At 47.9% G+C, this 21,864-nt stretch overlaps 10 non-coding genes across 10 annotated transcripts; all 10 read left to right on the top strand.

Moving 5' to 3' along the window:
• The first annotated feature begins 954 nt into the window (after window positions 1–954).
• LOC140390873 (U1 spliceosomal RNA) lies at window positions 955–1,118 on the top strand. The gene has a single exon (XR_011934927.1). It is a non-coding gene; the product is annotated as a U1 spliceosomal RNA (small nuclear RNA).
• A 1,922-nt stretch (window positions 1,119–3,040) lies between these two features.
• LOC140390783 (U1 spliceosomal RNA) lies at window positions 3,041–3,204 on the top strand. The gene has a single exon (XR_011934840.1). It is a non-coding gene; the product is annotated as a U1 spliceosomal RNA (small nuclear RNA).
• Window positions 3,205–5,140: 1,936 nt separating this feature from the next.
• LOC140390872 (U1 spliceosomal RNA) lies at window positions 5,141–5,304 on the top strand. Its single transcript, XR_011934926.1, has one exon. It is a non-coding gene; the product is annotated as a U1 spliceosomal RNA (small nuclear RNA).
• A 1,921-nt stretch (window positions 5,305–7,225) lies between these two features.
• LOC140390782 (U1 spliceosomal RNA) lies at window positions 7,226–7,389 on the top strand. The gene has a single exon (XR_011934839.1). It is a non-coding gene; the product is annotated as a U1 spliceosomal RNA (small nuclear RNA).
• A 1,936-nt stretch (window positions 7,390–9,325) lies between these two features.
• On the top strand, window positions 9,326–9,489 carry LOC140390806 (U1 spliceosomal RNA). Its single transcript, XR_011934863.1, has one exon. It is a non-coding gene; the product is annotated as a U1 spliceosomal RNA (small nuclear RNA).
• Window positions 9,490–11,392: 1,903 nt separating this feature from the next.
• Window positions 11,393–11,556, top strand: LOC140390647 (U1 spliceosomal RNA). Its single transcript, XR_011934706.1, has one exon. It is a non-coding gene; the product is annotated as a U1 spliceosomal RNA (small nuclear RNA).
• A 1,944-nt stretch (window positions 11,557–13,500) lies between these two features.
• On the top strand, window positions 13,501–13,664 carry LOC140390724 (U1 spliceosomal RNA). The gene has a single exon (XR_011934782.1). It is a non-coding gene; the product is annotated as a U1 spliceosomal RNA (small nuclear RNA).
• Window positions 13,665–15,608: 1,944 nt separating this feature from the next.
• LOC140390812 (U1 spliceosomal RNA) lies at window positions 15,609–15,772 on the top strand. Its single transcript, XR_011934869.1, has one exon. It is a non-coding gene; the product is annotated as a U1 spliceosomal RNA (small nuclear RNA).
• A 1,920-nt stretch (window positions 15,773–17,692) lies between these two features.
• LOC140390646 (U1 spliceosomal RNA) lies at window positions 17,693–17,856 on the top strand. The gene has a single exon (XR_011934705.1). It is a non-coding gene; the product is annotated as a U1 spliceosomal RNA (small nuclear RNA).
• A 1,944-nt stretch (window positions 17,857–19,800) lies between these two features.
• Window positions 19,801–19,964, top strand: LOC140390723 (U1 spliceosomal RNA). The gene has a single exon (XR_011934781.1). It is a non-coding gene; the product is annotated as a U1 spliceosomal RNA (small nuclear RNA).
• The last annotated feature ends 1,900 nt before the right edge of the window (window positions 19,965–21,864 follow it).

Below are 21,864 nucleotides of genomic sequence, written 5' to 3'. Positions count from 1 at the left end.
GTGTCTGCGTGGGTTTCACCCCCACAACCCAAAGATGTGCAGGTTAGGTGGATTGGCCATGCTAAATTGCCCCTTAATTTAAAAAAATAACAAAATGATTGGGTGCTCTAAATTTAAAAGAAAAAAGATGGGTGTAGGAGTGTCGGGGTAGTGTGTCTGTTTAGGGGCGGCATGGTGGCGCAGTGCTTAGCACTGTTCCCTCACGGCGTCGAAGACTAGAGTTCGATCCAGGACCCAGGTCATTGTCCATGAGGAGTTTGCACATTTTCCTCAGTGTTTGCGTGGGTCTCACCCTCACAACCCAAAGATGTACAGGCTAGGTGGATTGGGCACATCAAATTGCCAATAAATTGGAACATAAAACGAATTGGGTACTCTAAATTTATTTTTAAACAATACAGTGTGTGGTGATGCATGTGGGATGGGGTGCGTGCGTGGGGATGGGGGTGGGGAGCATGTCCCCATGAAGATTAACCTGACTCCACCCCCAAATAAACCTGCAAACATGCCTCTCAATAAACTGCCCATGACGCTAAAAAACCTCTCCTAGAGACAACAACCAATATCTTCGTGACTCCAAAAACCTCCTCATCAATCTTTCTATTTCCGTGTCAGAAAAGTTAATTGTTTCCTTGCTGAACAAAGATGGACAGACAAAGTTTTGAGAGAGAAAGTCTTCATTCCGGAAAACGGTCCATCGTTTGACTGACAGGTAGATAAGGGGCGGTTCACTTCCTTTTAAGGCCAATATGCAAATAGCATAGCGGACGTTTTAGGCAATGTGTTTCTTATAGAGAGGTATGTTCGACAATTTGTCAAAATCATACAACAGAACTAGTCTAATTCGGTAGAGATAATTGTAAGTAAAGTGACAGTTTGGCCGTGTAAATGCAGTAAGTGTGAGTGAAAGATGTGATGTGTGGTGTGGACTGGGAGGGTGTACTGTTTTTAATCATACTTACCTGTCAGGAGTGAAACCATGATCAAAAAGGTGATTCGCCCAGGACGAGGCTAGCCCATTGCACTTCGGGTGTGCTGACGCCTGCCATGTCCCCAAATGCGGGATACTCGACTGCAAAAGTTGTGGTAGTGGGGGACTGCGTTCGCGCTCTCCCCTGATTTACAGAACAAAAATAGATTGATCCTTTTCACATCGATCAACCTGTTGGAAGCATCGCCCTAAAAACCTCTCCAGGAGCCAACAACAGGGTAGCATGGTAACACAGTGGTTAGCATAGAACATGCAGTTCAGAATGAGGCCGTTCAGCCCATCCAGTCTGCACCGACCCACTTCAGCCCTCACTTCTATCCTATCCCATTAACCTCTCCTAAACTTTTTTCGACAATGAGGGCAGTTTAGCATAGCCAGTCCACATAACCTGCACTTCTTTGCACTGTGGGAGGACACCGCAGCACCTGGAGGAAACCCACGCAGACTCCGCACAGACAGTGACCCAGCGGCGAATCGAATCTGGCGCCCTGGTGCTGTGAAGCCACGGTGCTATCCACTTCTGCTACCGTGCTGCCCTGCAGTTGCTTCACAGCTCCACGATCCCAGGTCCCATTCCCGGCTCTGTGAACTCTGCACATTCTCCACGTGTCTGCGTGGCTTTCCTCCGGTTGCTCCCACAAGTCCCCAAAGGCATGCTGATAGGTAATTTGGACATTCTCAATTCTCCCGCTCTGTACCCGAACAGGCGCCGGATTGTGGCGACTAGTTGTTTTTCACAGTAACTACATTGCAGTGTTAATGTAAGCCTACTTGTGACGATAATCATTGTTTTTATTACAATCAACATCTTTGTGACTCTCAAATCCTCCTCATCAATTTCTTTCTATCCCCGTTGCAGAAATGTTAACTCAGTGTCGGGTGTGTGTGTTGGGTGATTGTGAGTATCAAGAATGAGTGTGTGTGTGTTTTTCGTGGGGGGCTGGTGTGCTGGGTCTGTGCGTGTCAGATGGGTGTGTGCGAAAGTGGCACATGGTGCAGTGGTTAGCACTGGGACAACGGCGCTGAGGACGCGGGTTTGAAACCTGGCCCAGGGTCACTGTCCGTGTGGAGTTTGCACATTCTCGCCGTGTCTGCGTGGGTTTCACCCCCACAACCCAAAGATGTGCAGGTTAGGTGGATTGGCCATGCTAAATTGCCCCTTAATTTAAAAAAATAACAAAATGATTGGGTGCTCTAAATTTAAAAGAAAAAAGATGGGTGCAGGAGGGTCGGGGTAGTGTGTCTGTTTAGGGGCGGCATGGTGGCGCAGTGCTTAGCACTGTTCCCTCACGGCATCGAAGACCAGAGTTCGATCCAGGCCCCGGGTCATTGTCCATGAGGAGTTTGCACATTTCCCTCAGTGTTTGCGTGGGTCTCACCCTCACAACCCAAAGATGTACAGGCTAGGTGGATTGGCCACATCAAATTGCCAATAAATTGGAACATAAAATGAATTGGGTACTCTAAATTTATTTTTAAACAATATAGTGTGTGAGTGTGTGGTGATGCATGTGGGATGGGGTGCGTGCGTGGGGATGGGGGTGGGGAGCATGTCCCCATGAAGATTAACCTGACCCCGCCCCCAAATAAACCTGCAAACATGCCTCTCAATAAACTGCTCATGACGCTAAAAAACCTCTCCTAGAGACAATAACCAATATCTTCGTGACTCCAAAAACCTCCTCATCAATCTTTCTATTTCTGTGTCAGAAAAGTTAATTGTTTCCTTGCTGAATAAAGATGGACAGACAAAGTTTTGAGAGAGATAGTCTTCATTCCGGAAAACGGTCCATCGTTTGACTGATAGGTCGATAAGGGGCGGTTCACTTCCTTTTCAGGCCAATATGCAAATAGCATAGCGGACGTTTTAGGCAATGTGTTTCTTATAGAGAGGTATATTCGACAATTTGTCAAAATCATACAACAGAACTAGTCTAATTCGGTAGAGATAATTGTAAGCAAAGTGACAGTTTGGCCGTGTAAATGCAGTAAGTGTGAGTGAAAGATGTGATGTGTGGTGTGGACTGGGAGGGTGTACTGTTTTTAAGCATACTTACCTGGCAGGAGTGAAACCATGATCAACAAGGTGGTTCGCCCAGGACGAGGCTAGCCCATTGCACTTCGGGTGTGCTGACGCCTGCGATGTCCCCAAATGCGGGATACTCGACTGCAAACTTTGTGGTAGTGGGGGACTGCGTTCGCGCTCTCCCCTGATTTACGGAACTAAAATAGATTGATCCTTTTCTGGTCGAGCAACATGTTGGAAAGATCGCTCTAAAAACCTCTCCCGGAGCCAACAACAGGAGAGCATGGTAACACAGTGGTTAGCACAGAGCATACAGTGCAGAATGAGGCCGTTCAGCCCATCCAGTCTGCACCGTCTCACTTCAGCCCTCACTTCTATCCTATCCCCTTAACCCATTAACCTCTCCTAAACTTTTTTCGACAAAGAGGGCAGTTTAGCATAGCCAGTCCACATAACCAGCACCTCTTTGCACTGTGGAAGGACACCGCAGCACCTGGAGGAAACCCACGCAGACTCCGCACAGACAGTGACCCAGCAGCGAATCGAATCTGGCACCGTGGCGCTGTGAAGCCACCGTGCTATCCACTTCTGCTACCCTGCTGCCCTGCTGTTGCTTCACAGCTCCACGATCCCAGGTCCCATTCCCGGCTCTGTGGACTCTGCACATTCTCTGCGTGGCTTTCCTCCGGTTGCTCCCACAAGTCCCCAAAGGCATGCTGATAGGTAATTTGGACATTCTCAATTCTCCCGCTCTGTACCCGAACAGGCGCCGGATTTTGGCGACTAGTTGTTTTTCACAGTCACTTCATTGCAGTGTTAATGTAAGCCTACTTGTGACGATAATCATTGTTATTATTACAATCAACATTTATGTGACTCGCAAATCCTCCTCATCAATTTCTTTCTATCCCCGTTGAGGAAATGTTAACTCTGTGTCGGGTGTGTGTGTGTCAGAGGTGTGTGTGTGCGTTGGGGTGATTGTGAGTATCAAGAATGAGTGTGCGTGTGTTTTTCGTGGGGGGCTGGTGTGCTGGGTCTGTGCGTGTCAGATGGGTGTGTGCGAAAATGGCACATGGTGCAGTGGTTAGCACTGGGACAACGGCGCTGAGGACCCGGGTTTGAATCCTGGCCCAGGGTCACTGTCCGTGTGGAGTTTGCACATTCTCGCCGTGTCTGCGTGGGTTTCACCCCCACAACCCAAAGATGTGCAGGTTAGGTGGATTGGCCATGCTAAATTGCCCCTTAATTTAAAAAAATAACAAAATGATTGGGTGCTCTAAATTTAAAAGAAAAAAGATGGGTGTAGGAGTGTCGGGGTAGTGTGTCTGTTTAGGGGCGGCATGGTGGCGCAGTGCTTAGCACTGTTCCCTCACGGCGTCGAAGACTAGAGTTCGATCCAGGACCCAGGTCATTGTCCATGAGGAGTTTGCACATTTTCCTCAGTGTTTGCGTGGGTCTCACCCTCACAACCCAAAGATGTACAGGCTCGGTGGATTGGGCACATCAAATTGCCAATAAATTCGAACATAAAACGAATTGGGTACTCTAAATTTATTTTTAAACAATACAGTGTGTGGTGATGCATGTGGGATGGGGTGCGTGCGTGGGGATGGGGGTGGGGAGCATGTCCCCATGAAGATTAACCTGACTCCACCCCCAAAAAAACCTGCAAACATGCCTCTCAATAAACTGCCCATGACGCTAAAAAACCTCTCCTAGAGACAACAACCAATATCTTCGTGACTCCAAAAACCTCCTCATCAATCTTTCTATTTCCGTGTCAGAAAAGTTAATTGTTTCCTTGCTGAACAAAGATGGACAGACAAAGTTTTGAGAGAGAAAGTCTTCATTCCGGAAAACGGTCCATCGTTTGACTGACAGGTAGATAAGGGGCGGTTCACTTCCTTTTAAGGCCAATATGCAAATAGCATAGCGGACGTTTTAGGCAATGTGTTTCTTATAGAGAGGTATGTTCGACAATTTGTCAAAATCATACAACAGAACTAGTCTAATTCGGTAGAGATAATTGTAAGTAAAGTGACAGTTTGGCCGTGTAAATGCAGTAAGTGTGAGTGAAAGATGTGATGTGTGGTGTGGACTGGGAGGGTGTACTGTTTTTAATCATACTTACCTGTCAGGAGTGAAACCATGATCAAAAAGGTGATTCGCCCAGGACGAGGCTAGCCCATTGCACTTCGGGTGTGCTGACGCCTGCCATGTCCCCAAATGCGGGATACTCGACTGCAAAAGTTGTGGTAGTGGGGGACTGCGTTCGCGCTCTCCCCTGATTTACGGAACAAAAATAGATTGATCCTTTTCACATCGATCAACCTGTTGGAAGCATCGCCCTAAAAACCTCTCCAGGAGCCAACAACAGGGTAGCATGGTAACACAGTGGTTAGCATAGAACATGCAGTTCAGAATGAGGCCGTTCAGCCCATCCAGTCTGCACCGACCCACTTCAGCCCTCACTTCTATCCTATCCCATTAACCTCTCCTAAACTTTTTTCGACAATGAGGGCAGTTTAGCATAGCCAGTCCACATAACCTGCACTTCTTTGCACTGTGGGAGGACACCGCAGCACCTGGAGGAAACCCACGCAGACTCCGCACAGACAGTGACCCAGCGGCGAATCGAATCTGGCGCCCTGGTGCTGTGAAGCCACGGTGCTATCCACTTCTGCTACCGTGCTGCCCTGCAGTTGCTTCACAGCTCCACGATCCCAGGTCCCATTCCCGGCTCTGTGAACTCTGCACATTCTCCACGTGTCTGCGTGGCTTTCCTCCGGTTGCTCCCACAAGTCCCCAAAGGCATGCTGATAGGTAATTTGGACATTCTCAATTCTCCCGCTCTGTACCCGAACAGGCGCCGGATTGTGGCGACTAGTTGTTTTTCACAGTAACTACATTGCAGTGTTAATGTAAGCCTACTTGTGACGATAATCATTGTTTTTATTACAATCAACATCTTTGTGACTCTCAAATCCTCCTCATCAATTTCTTTCTATCCCCGTTGCAGAAATGTTAACTCAGTGTCGGGTGTGTGTGTTGGGTGATTGTGAGTATCAAGAATGAGTGTGTGTGTGTTTTTCGTGGGGGGCTGGTGTGCTGGGTCTGTGCGTGTCAGATGGGTGTGTGCGAAAGTGGCACATGGTGCAGTGGTTAGCACTGGGACAACGGCGCTGAGGACGCGGGTTTGAAACCTGGCCCAGGGTCACTGTCCGTGTGGAGTTTGCACATTCTCGCCGTGTCTGCGTGGGTTTCACCCCCACAACCCAAAGATGTGCAGGTTAGGTGGATTGGCCATGCTAAATTGCCCCTTAATTTAAAAAAATAACAAAATGATTGGGTGCACTAAATTTAAAAGAAAAAAGATGGGTGCAGGAGGGTCGGGGTAGTGTGTCTGTTTAGGGGCGGCATGGTGGCGCAGTGCTTAGCACTGTTCCCTCACGGCATCGAAGACCAGAGTTCGATCCAGGCCCCGGGTCATTGTCCATGAGGAGTTTGCACATTTCCCTCAGTGTTTGCGTGGGTCTCACCCTCACAACCCAAAGATGTACAGGCTAGGTGGATTGGCCACATCAAATTGCCAATAAATTGGAACATAAAATGAATTGGGTACTCTAAATTTATTTTTAAACAATATAGTGTGTGAGTGTGTGGTGATGCATGTGGGATGGGGTGCGTGCGTGGGGATGGGGGTGGGGAGCATGTCCCCATGAAGATTAACCTGACCCCGCCCCCAAATAAACCTGCAAACATGCCTCTCAATAAACTGCTCATGACGCTAAAAACCTCTCCTAGAGACAATAACCAATATCTTCGTGACTCCAAAAACCTCCTCATCAATCTTTCTATTTCTGTGTCAGAAAAGTTAATTGTTTCCTTGCTGAATAAAGATGGACAGACAAAGTTTTGAGAGAGATAGTCTTCATTCCGGAAAACGGTCCATCGTTTGACTGATAGGTCGATAAGGGGCGGTTCACTTCCTTTTCAGGCCAATATGCAAATAGCATAGCGGACGTTTTAGGCAATGTGTTTCTTATAGAGAGGTATATTCGACAATTTGTCAAAATCATACAACAGAACTAGTCTAATTCGGTAGAGATAATTGTAAGCAAAGTGACAGTTTGGCCGTGTAAATGCAGTAAGTGTGAGTGAAAGATGTGATGTGTGGTGTGGACTGGGAGGGTGTACTGTTTTTAAGCATACTTACCTGGCAGGAGTGAAACCATGATCAACAAGGTGGTTCGCCCAGGACGAGGCTAGCCCATTGCACTTCGGGTGTGCTGACGCCTGCGATGTCCCCAAATGCGGGATACTCGACTGCAAACTTTGTGGTAGTGGGGGACTGCGTTCGCGCTCTCCCCTGATTTACGGAACTAAAATAGATTGATCCTTTTCTGGTCGAGCAACATGTTGGAAAGATCGCTCTAAAAACCTCTCCCGGAGCCAACAACAGGAGAGCATGGTAACACAGTGGTTAGCACAGAGCATACAGTGCAGAATGAGGCCGTTCAGCCCATCCAGTCTGCACCGTCTCACTTCAGCCCTCACTTCTATCCTATCCCCTTAACCCATTAACCTCTCCTAAACTTTTTTCGACAAAGAGGGCAGTTTAGCATAGCCAGTCCACATAACCAGCACCTCTTTGCACTGTGGAAGGACACCGCAGCACCTGGAGGAAACCCACGCAGACTCCGCACAGACAGTGACCCAGCAGCGAATCGAATCTGGCACCGTGGCGCTGTGAAGCCACCGTGCTATCCACTTCTGCTACCCTGCTGCCCTGCTGTTGCTTCACAGCTCCACGATCCCAGGTCCCATTCCCGGCTCTGTGGACTCTGCACATTCTCTGCGTGGCTTTCCTCCGGTTGCTCCCACAAGTCCCCAAAGGCATGCTGATAGGTAATTTGGACATTCTCAATTCTCCCGCTCTGTACCCGAACAGGCGCCGGATTGTGGCGACTAGTTGTTTTTCACAGTAACTACATTGCAGTGTTAATGTAAGCCTACTTGTGACGATAATCATTGTTATTATTACAATCAACATTTATGTGACTCGCAAATCCTCCTCATCAATTTCTTTCTATCCCCGTTGAGGAAATGTTAACTCTGTGTCGGGTGTGTGTGTGTCAGAGGTGTGTGTGTGCGTTGGGGTGATTGTGAGTATCAAGAATGAGTGTGCGTGTGTTTTTCGTGGGGGGCTGGTGTGCTGGGTCTGTGCGTGTCAGATGGGTGTGTGCGAAAATGGCACATGGTGCAGTGGTTAGCACTGGGACAACGGCGCTGAGGACCCGGGTTTGAATCCTGGCCCAGGGTCACTGTCCATGTGGAGTTTGCACATTCTCGCCGTGTCTGCGTGGGTTTCACCCCCACAACCCAAAGATGTGCAGGTTAGGTGGATTTGCCATGCTAAATTGCCCCTTAATTTAAAAAAATAACAAAATGATTGGGTGCTCTAAATTTAAAAGAAAAAAGATGGGCGTAGGAGTGTCGGGGTAGTGTGTCTGTTTCGGGGCGGCATGGTGGCGCAGTGCTTAGCACTGTTCCCTCACGGCGTCGAAGACTAGAGTTCGATCCAGGACCCAGGTCATTGTCCATGAGGAGTTTGCACATTTTCCTCAGTGTTTGCGTGGGTCTCACCCTCACAACCCAAAGATGTACAGGCTAGGTGGATTGGCCACATCAAATTGCCAATAAATTGGAACATAAAACGAATTGGGTACTCTAAATTTATTTTTAAACAATACAGTGTGTGGTGATGCATGTGGGATGGGGTGCGTGCGTGGGGATGGGGGTGGGGAGCATGTCCCCATGAAGATTAACCTGACTCCACCCCCAAATAAACCTGCAAACATGCCTCTCAATAAACTGCCCATGACGCTAAAAAACCTCTCCTAGAGACAACAACCAATATCTTCGTGACTCCAAAAACCTCCTCATCAATCTTTCTATTTCCGTGTCAGAAAAGTTAATTGTTTCCTTGCTGAACAAAGATGGACAGACAAAGTTTTGAGAGAGAAAGTCTTCATTCCGGAAAACGGTCCATCGTTTGACTGACAGGTAGATAAGGGGCGGTTCACTTCCTTTTAAGGCCAATATGCAAATAGCATAGCGGACGTTTTAGGCAATGTGTTTCTTATAGAGAGGTATGTTCGACAATTTGTCAAAATCATACAACAGAACTAGTCTAATTCGGTAGAGATAATTGTAAGTAAAGTGACAGTTTGGCCGTGTAAATGCAGTAAGTGTGAGTGAAAGATGTGATGTGTGGTGTGGACTGGGAGGGTGTACTGTTTTTAAGCATACTTACCTGGCAGGGGTGAAACCATGATCAAAAAGGTGGCTCGCCCAGGACGAGGCTAGCCCATTGAACTTCGGGTGTGCTGACGCCTGCGATGTCCCCAAATGCGGGATCCTCGACTGCAAAATTTGTGGTAGTGGGGGACTGCGTTCGCGCTCTCCCCTGATTTACGAAACAAAAATAGATTGATCCTTTTCACATCGATCAACCTGTTGGAAGCATCGCCCTAAAAACCTCTCCAGGAGCCAACAACAGGGTAGCATGGTAACACAGTGGTTAGCATAGAACATGCAGTTCAGAATGAGGCCGTTCAGCCCATCCAGTCTGCACCGACCCACTTCAGCCCTCACTTCTATCACATCCCATTAACCTCTCCTAAACTTTTTTCGACAATGAGGGCAGTTTAGCATGGCCAGTCCACATAACCTGCACTTCTTTGCACTGTGGGAGGACACCCACGCAGACTCCGCACAGACAGTGACCCAGCGTCGAATCGAATCTGGCACCCTGGTGCTGTGAAGCCACGGTGCTATCCACTTCTGCTACCGTGCTGCCCTGCAGTTGCTTCACAGCTCCACGATCCCAGGTCCCATTCCCGGCTCTGTGGACTCTGCACATTCTCCACGTGTCTGCGTGGCTCTCCTCCGGTTGCTCCCACAACTCCCCAAAGGCATGCTGATAGGTAATTTGGACATTCTCAATTCTCCCGCTCTGTACCCGAACAGGCGCCGGATTGTGGCGACTAGTTGTTTTTCACAGTAACTTCATTGCAGTGTTAATGTAAGCCTACTTGTGACGATAATCATTGTTTTTATTACAATCAACATCTTTGTGACTCTCAAATCCTCCTCATCAATTTCTTTCTATCCCCGTTGCAGAAATGTTAACTCAGTGTCGGGTGTGTGTGTTGGGTGATTGTGAGTATCTAGAATGAGTGTTTGTGTTTTTTTCGTGGGGGGCTGGTGTGCTGGGTCTGTGCGTGTCAGATGGGTGTGTGCGAAAATGGCACATGGTGCAGTGGTTAGCACTGGGACAACGGCGCTGAGGACCCGGGTTTGAATCCTGGCCCAGGGTCACTGTCCGTGTGGAGTTTGCACATTCTCGCCGTGTCTGCGTGGGTTTCACCCCCACAACCCAAAGATGTGCAGGTTAGGTGGATTGGCCATGCTAAATTGCCCCTTAATTTAAAAAAATAACAAAATGATTGGGTGCTCTAAATTTAAAAGAAAAAAGATGGGTGTAGGAGTGTCGGGGTAGTGTGTCTGTTTAGGGGCGGCATGGTGGCGCTGTGCTTAGCACTGTTCCCTCACGGCGTCGAAGACTAGAGTTCGATCCAGGACCCAGGTCATTGTCCATGAGGAGTTTGCACATTTTCCTCAGTGTTTGCGTGGGTCTCACCCTCACAACCCAAAGATGTACAGGCTAGGTGGATTGGCCACATCAAATTGCCAATAAATTGGAACATAAAATGAAATGGGTACTCTAAATTTATGTTTAAACAATATAGTGTGTGAGTGTGTGGTGATGCATGTGGGATGGGGTGCGTGCGTGGGGATGGTGGTGGGGTGCATGTCCCCATGAAGATTAACCTGACCCCGCCCCCAAATAAACCTGCAAACATACCTCTCAATAAACTGCTCATGACGCTAAAAAACCTCTCCTAAAGACAACAACCAATATCTTCGTGACTCCAAAAACCTCCTCATCAATCTTTCTATTTCTGTGTCAGAAAAGTTAATTGTTTCCTTGCTGAATAAAGATGGACAGACAAAGTTTTGAGAGAGATAGTCTTCATTCCGGAAAACGGTCCATCGTTTGACTGATAGGTAGATAAGGGGCGGTTCACTTCCTTTTCAGGCCAATATGCAAATAGCATAGCGGACGTTTTAGGCAATGTGTTTCTTATAGAGAGGTATATTCGACAATTTGTCAAAATCATACAACAGAACTAGTCTAATTCGGTAGAGATAATTGTAAGTAAAGTGACAGTTTGGCCGTGTAAATGCAGTAAGTGTGAGTGAAAGATGTGATGTGTGGTGTGGACTGGGAGGGTGTACTGTTTTTAAGCATACTTACCTGGCAGGGGTGAAACCATGATCAACAAGGTGGTTCGCCCAGGACGAGGCTAGCCCATTGCACTTCGGGTGTGCTGACGCCTGCGATGTCCCCAAATGCGGGATACTCGACTGCAAAATTTGTGGTAGTGGGGGACTGCGTTCGCGCTCTCCCCTGATTTACGGAACTAAAATAGATTGATCCTTTTCTGGTCGAGCAACATGTTGGAAAGATCGCTCTAAAAACCTCTCCCGGAGCCAACAACAGGAGAGCATGGTAACACAGTGGTTAGCACAGAACATACAGTGCAGAATGAGGCCGTTCAGCCCATCCAGTCTGCACCGTCTCACTTCAGCCCTCACTTCTATCCTATACCCTTAACCCATTAACCTCTCCTAAACTTTTTTCGACAATGAGGGCAGTTTAGCATAGCCAGTCCACATAACCAGCACCTCTTTGCACTGTGGGAGGACACCGCAGCACCTGGAGGAAACCCACGCAGACTCCGCACAGACAGTGACCCAGCAGCGAATCGAATCTGGCACCGTGGCGCTGTGAAGCCACCGTGCTATCCACTTCTGCTACCCTGCTGCCCTGCTGTTGCTTCACAGCTCCACGATCCCAGGTCCCATTCCCGGCTCTGTGGACTCTGCACATTCTCTGCGTGGCTTTCCTCCGGTTGCTCCCACAAGTCCCCAAAGGCATGCTGATAGGTAATTTGGACATTCTCAATTCTCCCGCTCTGTACCCGAACAGGCGCCGGATTTTGGCGACTTGTTGTTTTTCACAGTCACTTCATTGCAGTGTTAATGTAAGCCTACTTGTGACGATAATCATTGTTATTATTACAATCAACATTTATGTGACTCGCAAATCGTCCTCATCAATTTCTTTCTATCCCCGTTGAGGCAATGTTAACTCTGTGTCGGGTGTGTGTGTGTCAGAGGTGTGTGTGTGCGTTGGGGTGATTGTGATTATCAAGAATGAGTGTGCGTGTGTTTTTCGTGGGGGGCTGGTGTGCTGGGTCTGTGCGTCTCAGATGGGTGTGTGCGAAAATGGCACATGGTGCAGTGGTTAGCACTGGGACAACGGCGCTGAGGACCCGGGTTTGAATCCTGGCCCAGGGTCACTGTCCGTGTGGAGTTTGCACATTCTCGCCGTGTCTGCGTGGGTTTCACCCCCACAACCCAAAGATGTGCAGGTTAGGTGGATTGGCCATGCTAAATTGCCCCTTAATTTAAAAAAATAACAAAATGATTGGGTGCTCTAAATTTAAAAGAAAAAAGATGGGTGTAGGAGTGTCGGGGTAGTGTGTCTGTTTAGGGGCGGCATGGTGGCGCAGTGCTTAGCACTGTTCCCTCACGGCGTCGAAGACTAGAGTTCGATCCAGGACCCAGGTCATTGTCCATGAGGAGTTTGCACATTTTCCTCAGTGTTTGCGTGGGTCTCACCCTCACAACCCAAAGATGTACAGGCTAGGTGGATTGGCCACATCAAATTGCCAATAAATTGGAACATAAAATGAATTGGGTACTCTAAATTTATGTTTAAACAATATAGTGTGTGAGTGTGTGGTGATGCATGTGGAATGGGGTGCGTGCGTGGGGATGGTGGTGGGGTGCATGTCCCCATGAAGATTAACCTGACCCCGCCCCCAAATAAACCTGCAAACATGCCTCTCAATAAACTGCTCATGACGCTAAAAAACCTCTCCTAAAGACAACAACCAATATCTTCGTGACTCCAAAAACCTCCTCATCAATCTTTCTATTTCTGTGTCAGAAAAGTTAATTGTTTCCTTGCTGAATAAAGATGGACAGACAAAGTTTTGAGAGAGATAGTCTTCATTCCGGAAAACGGTCCATCGTTTGACTGATAGGTAGATAAGGGGCGGTTCACTTCCTTTTCAGGCCAATATGCAAATAGCATAGCGGACGTTTTAGGCAATGTGTTTCTTATAGAGAGGTATATTCGACAATTTGTCAAAATCATACAACAGAACTAGTCTAATTCGGTAGAGATAATTGTAAGTAAAGTGACAGTTTGGCCGTGTAAATGCAGTAAGTGTGAGTGAAAGATGTGATGTGTGGTGTGGACTGGGAGGGTGTACTGTTTTTAATCATACTTACCTGGCAGGGGTGAAACCATGATCAACAAGGTGGTTCGCCCAGGACGAGGCTAGCCCATTGCACTTCGGGTGTGCTGACGCCTGCGATGTCCCCAAATGCGGGATACTCGACTGCAAAATTTGTGGTAGTGGGGGACTGCGTTCGCGCTCTCCTTTGATTTACGGAACTAAAATAGATTGATCCTTTTCTGGTCGAGCAACATGTTGGAAAGATCGCTCTAAAAACCTCTCCCGGAGCCAACAACAGGAGAGCATGGTAACACAGTGGTTAGCACAGAACATACAGTGCAGAATGAGGCCGTCCAGCCCATCCAGTCTGCACCGTCTCACTTCAGCCCTCAATTCTATCCTATCCCCTTAACCCATTAACCTCTCCTAAACTTTTTTCGACAATGAGGGCAGTTTAGCATAGCCAGTCCACATAACCAGCACCTCTTTGCACTGTGGGAGGACACCGCAGCACCTGGAGGAAACCCACGTAGACTCCGCACAGACAGTGACCCAGCAGCGAATCGAATCTGGCACCGTGGCGCTGTGAAGCCACCGTGCTATCCACTTCTGCTACCCTGCTGCCCTGCTGTTGCTTCACAGCTCCACGATCCCAGGTCTCATTCCCGGCTCTGTGGACTCTGCACATTCTCTGCGTGGCTTTCCTCCGGTTGCTCCCACAAGTCCCCAAAGGCATGCTGATAGGTAATTTGGACATTCTCAATTCTCCCGCTCTGTACCCGAACAGGCGCCGGATTTTGGCGACTAGTTGTTTTTCACAGTCACTTCATTGCAGTGTTAATGTAAGCCTACTTGTGACGATAATCATTGTTATTATTACAATCAACATTTATGTGACTCGCAAATCCTCCTCATCAATTTCTTTCTATCCCCGTTGAGGAAATGTTAACTCTGTGTCGGGTGTGTGTGTGTCAGAGATGTGTGTGTGCGTTGGGGTGATTGTGAGTATCAAGAATGAGTGTGCGTGTGTTTTTCGTGGGGGGCTGGTGTGCTGGGTCTGTGCGTGTCAGATGGGTGTGTGCGAAAATGACACATGGTGCCGTGGTTAGCACTGGGACTACGGCGCTGAGGACCTGGGTTTGAATCCTGGCCCAGGGTCACTGTCCGTGTGGAGTTTGCACATTCTCGCCGTGTCTGCGTGGGTTTCACCCCCACAACCCAAAGATGTGCAGGTTAGGTGGATTGGCCATGCTAAATTGCCCCTTAATTTAAAAAAATAACAAAATGATTGGGTGCTATAAATTTAAAAGAAAAAAGATGGGTGTAGGAGTGTCGGGGTAGTGTGTCTGTTTAGGGGCGGCATGGTGGCGCAGTGCTTAGCACTGTTCCCTCACGGCGTCGAAGACTAGAGTTCGATCCAGGACCCAGGTCATTGTCCATGAGGAGTTTGCACATTTTCCTCAGTGTTTGCGTGGGTCTCACCCTCACAACCCAAAGATGTACAGGCTAGGTGGATTGGCCACATCAAATTGCCAATAAATTGGAACATAAAATGAATTGGGTACTCTAAATTTATTTTTAAACAATATAGTGTGTGAGTGTGTGGTGATGCATGTGGGATGGGGTGCGTGCGTGGGGATGGGGGTGGGGAGCATGTCCCCATGAAGATTAACCTGACCCCACCCCCAAATAAACCTGCAAACATGCCTCTCAATAAACTGCTCATGACGCTAAAAAACCTCTCCTAGAGACAACAACCAATATCTTCGTGACTCCAAAAACCTCCTCATCAATCTTTCTATTTCCGTGTCAGAAAAGTTAATTGTTTCCTTGCTGAACAAAGATGGACAGACAAAGTTTTGAGAGAGAAAGTCTTCATTCCGGAAAACGGTCCATCGTTTGACTGACAGGTAGATAAGGGGCGGTTCACTTCCTTTTAAGGCCAATATGCAAATAGCATAGCGGACGTTTTAGGCAATGTGTTTCTTATAGAGAGGTATGTTCGACAATTTGTCAAAATCATACAACAGAACTAGTCTAATTCGGTAGAGATAATTGTAAGTAAAGTGACAGTTTGGCCGTGTAAATGCAGTAAGTGTGAGTGAAAGATGTGATGTGTGGTGTGGACTGGGAGGGTGTACTGTTTTTAAGCATACTTACCTGGCAGGGGTGAAACCATGATCAAAAAGGTGGTTCGCCCAGGACGAGGCTAGCCCATTGCACTTCGGGTGTGCTGACGCCTGCCGTGTCCCCAAATGCGGGATACTCGACTGCAAAATTTGTGGTAGTGGGGTACTGCGTTCGCGCTCTCCCCTGATTTACGAAACAAAAATAGATTGGTCCTTTTCAGATCGAGCAACCTGTTGGAAGCATCGCCCTAAAAACCTCTCCAGGAGCCAACAACAGGGTAGCATGGTAACACAGTGGTTAGCATAGAACATGCAGTTCAGAATGAGGCCGTTCAGCCCATCCAGTCTGCACCGACCCACTTCAGCCCTCACTTCTATCCTATCCCATTAACCTCTCCTAAACTTTTTTCGACAATGAGGGCAGTTTAGCATGGCCAGTCCACATAACCTGCACTTCTTTGCACTGTGGGAGGACACCGCAGCACCTGGAGGAAACCCACGCAGACTCCGCACAGACAGTGACCCAGCGGCGAATCGAATCTGGCACCCTGGTGCTGTGAAGCCACGGTGCTATCCACTTCTGCTACCGTGCTGCCCTGCAGTTGCTTCACAGCTCCACGATCCCAGGTCCCATTCCCGGCTCTGTGGACTCTGCACATTCTCCAAGTGTCTGCGTGGCTTTCTCCGGTTGCTCCCACAAGTCCCCAAAGGCATGCTGATAGGTAATTTGGACATTCTCAATTCTCCCGCTCTGTACCCGAACAGGCGCCGGATTGTGGCGACTAGTTGTTTTTCACAGTAACTTCATTGCAGTGTTAATGTAAGCCTACTTGTGACGATAATCATTGTTTTTATTACAATCAACATCTTTGTGACTCTCAAATCCTCCTCATCAATTTCTTTCTATCCCCGTTGCAGAAATGTTAACTCAGTGTCGGGTGTGTGTGTTGGGTGATTGTGAGTATCAAGAATGAGTGTGTGTGTGTTTTTCGTGGGGGGCTGGTGTGCTGGGTCTGTGCGTGTCAGATGGGTGTGTGCGAAAGTGGCACATGGTGCAGTGGTTAGCACTGGGACAACGGCGCTGAGGACCCGGGTTTGAATCCTGGCCCAGGGTCACTGTCCGTGTGGAGTTTGCACATTCTCGCCGTGTCTGCGTGGGTTTCACCCCCACAACCCAAAGATGTGCAGGTTAGGTGGATTGGCCATGCTAAATTGCCCCTTAATTTAAAAAAATAACAAAATGATTGGGTGCTCTAAATTTGAAAGAAAAAAATGGGTGCAGGAGGGTCGGGGTAGTGTGTCTGTTTAGGGGCGGCATGGTGGCGCAGTGCTTAGCACTGTTCCCTCACGGCGTCGAAGACCAGAGTTCGATCCAGGCCCCGGGTCATTGTCCATGAGGAGTTTGCACATTTCCCTCAGTGTTTCCATGGGTCTCTCCCTCACAACCCAAAGATGTACAGGCTAGGTGGATTGGCCACATCAAATTGCCAATAAATTGGAACATAAAATGAATTGGGTACTCTAAATTTATTTTTAAACAATATAGTGTGTGAGTGTGTGGTGATGCATGTGGGATGGGGTGCGTGCGTGGGGATGGGGGTGGGGAGCATGTCCCCATGAAGATTAACCTGACCCCGCCCCCAAATAAACCTGCAAACATGCCTCTCAATAAACTGCTCATGACGCTAAAAAACCTCTCCTAGAGACAACAACCAATATCTTCGTGACTCCAAAAACCTCCTCATCAATCTTTCTATTTCTGTGTCAGAAAAGTTAATTGTTTCCTTGCTGAATAAAGATGGACAGACAAAGTTTTGAGAGAGATAGTCTTCATTCCGGAAAACGGTCCATCGTTTGACTGATAGGTAGATAACGGGCGGTTCACTTCCTTTTCAGGCCAATATGCAAATAGCATAGCGGACGTTTTAGGCAATGTGTTTCTTATAGAGAGGTATATTCGACAATTTGTCAAAATCATACAACAGAACTAGTCTAATTCGGTAGAGATAATTGTAAGTAAAGTGACAGTTTGGCCGTGTAAATGCAGTAAGTGTGAGTGAAAGATGTGATGTGTGGTGTGGACTGGGAGGGTGTACTGTTTTTAAGCATACTTACCTGGCAGGGGTGAAACCATGATCAACAAGGTGGTTCGCCCAGGACGAGGCTAGCCCATTGCACTTCGGGTGTGCTGACGCCTGCGATGTCCCCAAATGCGGGATACTCGACTGCAAAATTTGTGGTAGTGGGGGACTGCGTTCGCGCTCTCCCCTGATTTACGGAACTAAAATAGATTGATCCTTTTCTGGTCCTGCAACATGTTGGAAAGATCGCTCTAAAAACCTCTCCCGGAGCCAACAACAGGAGAGCATGGTAACACAGTGGTTAGCACAGAACATACAGTGCAGAATGAGGCCGTTCAGCCCATCCAGTCTGCACCGTCTCACTTCAGCCCTCACTTCTATCCTATCCCCTTAACCCATTAACCTCTCCTAAACTTTTTTCGACAATGAGGGCAGTTTAGCATAGCCAGTCCACATAACCAGCACCTCTTTGCACTGTGGGAGGACACCGCAGCACCTGGAGGAAACCCACGCAGACTCCGCACAGACAGTGACCCAGCAGCGAATCGAATCTGGCACTGTGGCGCTGTGAAGCCACCGTGCTATCCACTTCTGCTACCCTGCTGCCCTGCTGTTGCTTCACAGCTCCACGATCCCAGGTCCCATTCCCGGCTCTGTGGACTCTGCACATTCTCTGCGTGGCTTTCCTTCGGTTGCTCCCACAAGTCCCCAAAGGCATGCTGATAGGTAATTTGGACATTCTCAATTCTCCCGCTCTGTACCCGAACAGGCGCCGGATTTTGGCGACTAGTTGTTTTTCACAGTCACTTCATTGCAGTGTTAATGTAAGCCTACTTGTGACGATAATCATTGTTATTATTACAATCAACATTTATGTGACTCGCAAATCCTCCTCATCAATTTCTTTCTATCCCCGTTGAGGAAATGTTAACTCTGTGTCGGGTGTGTGTGGGTCAGAGGTGTGTGTGTGCGTTGGGGTGATTGTGATTATCAAGAATGAGTGTGCGTGTGTTTTTCGTGGGGGGCTGGTGTGCTGGGTCTGTGCGTGTCAGATGGGTGTGTGCGAAAATGGCACATGGTGCAGTGGTTAGCACTGGGACAACGGCGCTGAGGACCCGGGTTTGAATCCTGGCCCAGGGTCACTGTCCGTGTGGAGTTTGCACATTCTCGCCGTGTCTGCGTGGGTTTCACCCCCACAATCCAAAGATGTGCAGGTTAGGTGGATTGGCCATGCTAAATTGCCCCTTAATTTAAAAAAATAACAAAATGATTGGGTGCTCTAAATTTAAAAGAAAAAAGATGGGTGTAGGAGTGTCGGGGTAGTGTGTCTGTTTAGGGGCGGCATGGTGGCGCAGTGCTTAGCACTGTTCCCTCACGGCGTCGAAGACTAGAGTTCGATCCAGGACCCAGGTCATTGTCCATGAGGAGTTTGCACATTTTCCTCAGTGTTTGCGTGGGTCTCACCCTCACAACCCAAAGATGTACAGGCTAGGTGGATTGGCCACATCAAATTGCCAATAAATTGGAACATAAAATGAATTGGGTACTCTAAATTTATGTTTAAACAATATAGTGTGTGAGTGTGTGGTGATGCATGTGGAATGGGGTGCGTGCGTGGGGATGGTGGTGGGGTGCATGTCCCCATGAAGATTAACCTGACCCCGCCCCCAAATAAACCTGCAAACATGCCTCTCAATAAACTGCTCATGACGCTAAAAAACCTCTCCTAAAGACAACAACCAATATCTTCGTGACTCCAAAAACCTCCTCATCAATCTTTCTATTTCTGTGTCAGAAAAGTTAATTGTTTCCTTGCTGAATAAAGATGGACAGACAAAGTTTTGAGAGAGATAGTCTTCATTCCGGAAAACGGTCCATCGTTTGACTGATAGGTAGATAAGGGGCGGTTCACTTCCTTTTCAGGCCAATATGCAAATAGCATAGCGGACGTTTTAGGCAATGTGTTTCTTATAGAGAGGTATATTCGACAATTTGTCAAAATCATACAACAGAACTAGTCTAATTCGGTAGAGATAATTGTAAGTAAAGTGACAGTTTGGCCGTGTAAATGCAGTAAGTGTGAGTGAAAGATGTGATGTGTGGTGTGGACTGGGAGGGTGTACTGTTTTTAAGCATACTTACCTGGCAGGGGTGAAACCATGATCAACAAGGTGGTTCGCCCAGGACGAGGCTAGCCCATTGCACTTCGGGTGTGCTGACGCCTGCGATGTCCCCAAATGCGGGATACTCGACTGCAAAATTTGTGGTAGTGGGGGACTGCGTTCGCGCTCTCCTTTGATTTACGGAACTAAAATAGATTGATCCTTTTCTGGTCGAGCAACATGTTGGAAAGATCGCTCTAAAAACCTCTCCCGGAGCCAACAACAGGAGAGCATGGTAACACAGTGGTTAGCACAGAACATACAGTGCAGAATGAGGCCGTCCAGCCCATCCAGTCTGCACCGTCTCACTTCAGCCCTCAATTCTATCCTATCCCCTTAACCCATTAACCTCTCCTAAACTTTTTTCGACAATGAGGGCAGTTTAGCATAGCCAGTCCACATAACCAGCACCTCTTTGCACTGTGGGAGGACACCGCAGCACCTGGAGGAAACCCACGTAGACTCCGCACAGACAGTGACCCAGCAGCGAATCGAATCTGGCACCGTGGCGCTGTGAAGCCACCGTGCTATCCACTTCTGCTACCCTGCTGCCCTGCTGTTGCTTCACAGCTCCACGATCCCAGGTCTCATTCCCGGCTCTGTGGACTCTGCACATTCTCTGCGTGGCTTTCCTCCGGTTGCTCCCACAAGTCCCCAAAGGCATGCTGATAGGTAATTTGGACATTCTCAATTCTCCCGCTCTGTACCCGAACAGGCGCCGGATTTTGGCGACTAGTTGTTTTTCACAGTCACTTCATTGCAGTGTTAATGTAAGCCTACTTGTGACGATAATCATTGTTATTATTACAATCAACATTTATGTGACTCGCAAATCCTCCTCATCAATTTCTTTCTATCCCCGTTGAGGAAATGTTAACTCTGTGTCGGGTGTGTGTGTGTCAGAGATGTGTGTGTGCGTTGGGGTGATTGTGAGTATCAAGAATGAGTGTGCGTGTGTTTTTCGTGGGGGGCTGGTGTGCTGGGTCTGTGCGTGTCAGATGGGTGTGTGCGAAAATGGCACATGGTGCCGTGGTTAGCACTGGGACTACGGCGCTGAGGACCTGGGTTTGAATCCTGGCCCAGGGTCACTGTCCGTGTGGAGTTTGCACATTCTCGCCGTGTCTGCGTGGGTTTCACCCCCACAACCCAAAGATGTGCAGGTTAGGTGGATTGGCCATGCTAAATTGCCCCTTAATTTAAAAAAATAACAAAATGATTGGGTGCTATAAATTTAAAAGAAAAAAGATGGGTGTAGGAGTGTCGGGGTAGTGTGTCTGTTTAGGGGCGGCATGGTGGCGCAGTGCTTAGCACTGTTCCCTCACGGCGTCGAAGACTAGAGTTCGATCCAGGACCCAGGTCATTGTCCATGAGGAGTTTGCACATTTTCCTCAGTGTTTGCGTGGGTCTCACCCTCACAACCCAAAGATGTACAGGCTAGGTGGATTGGCCACATCAAATTGCCAATAAATTGGAACATAAAATGAATTGGGTACTCTAAATTTATTTTTAAACAATATAGTGTGTGAGTGTGTGGTGATGCATGTGGGATGGGGTGCGTGCGTGGGGATGGGGGTGGGGAGCATGTCCCCATGAAGATTAACCTGACCCCACCCCCAAATAAACCTGCAAACATGCCTCTCAATAAACTGCTCATGACGCTAAAAAACCTCTCCTAGAGACAACAACCAATATCTTCGTGACTCCAAAAACCTCCTCATCAATCTTTCTATTTCCGTGTCAGAAAAGTTAATTGTTTCCTTGCTGAACAAAGATGGACAGACAAAGTTTTGAGAGAGAAAGTCTTCATTCCGGAAAACGGTCCATCGTTTGACTGACAGGTAGATAAGGGGCGGTTCACTTCCTTTTAAGGCCAATATGCAAATAGCATAGCGGACGTTTTAGGCAATGTGTTTCTTATAGAGAGGTATGTTCGACAATTTGTCAAAATCATACAACAGAACTAGTCTAATTCGGTAGAGATAATTGTAAGTAAAGTGACAGTTTGGCCGTGTAAATGCAGTAAGTGTGAGTGAAAG

Source organism: Scyliorhinus torazame, chromosome 14 (genome assembly GCF_047496885.1).
Source record: "Scyliorhinus torazame isolate Kashiwa2021f chromosome 14, sScyTor2.1, whole genome shotgun sequence".
Lineage (NCBI taxonomy): Eukaryota > Metazoa > Chordata > Chondrichthyes > Carcharhiniformes > Scyliorhinidae > Scyliorhinus > Scyliorhinus torazame.
This window is presented reverse-complemented; position numbering and strand designations above follow the sequence as displayed.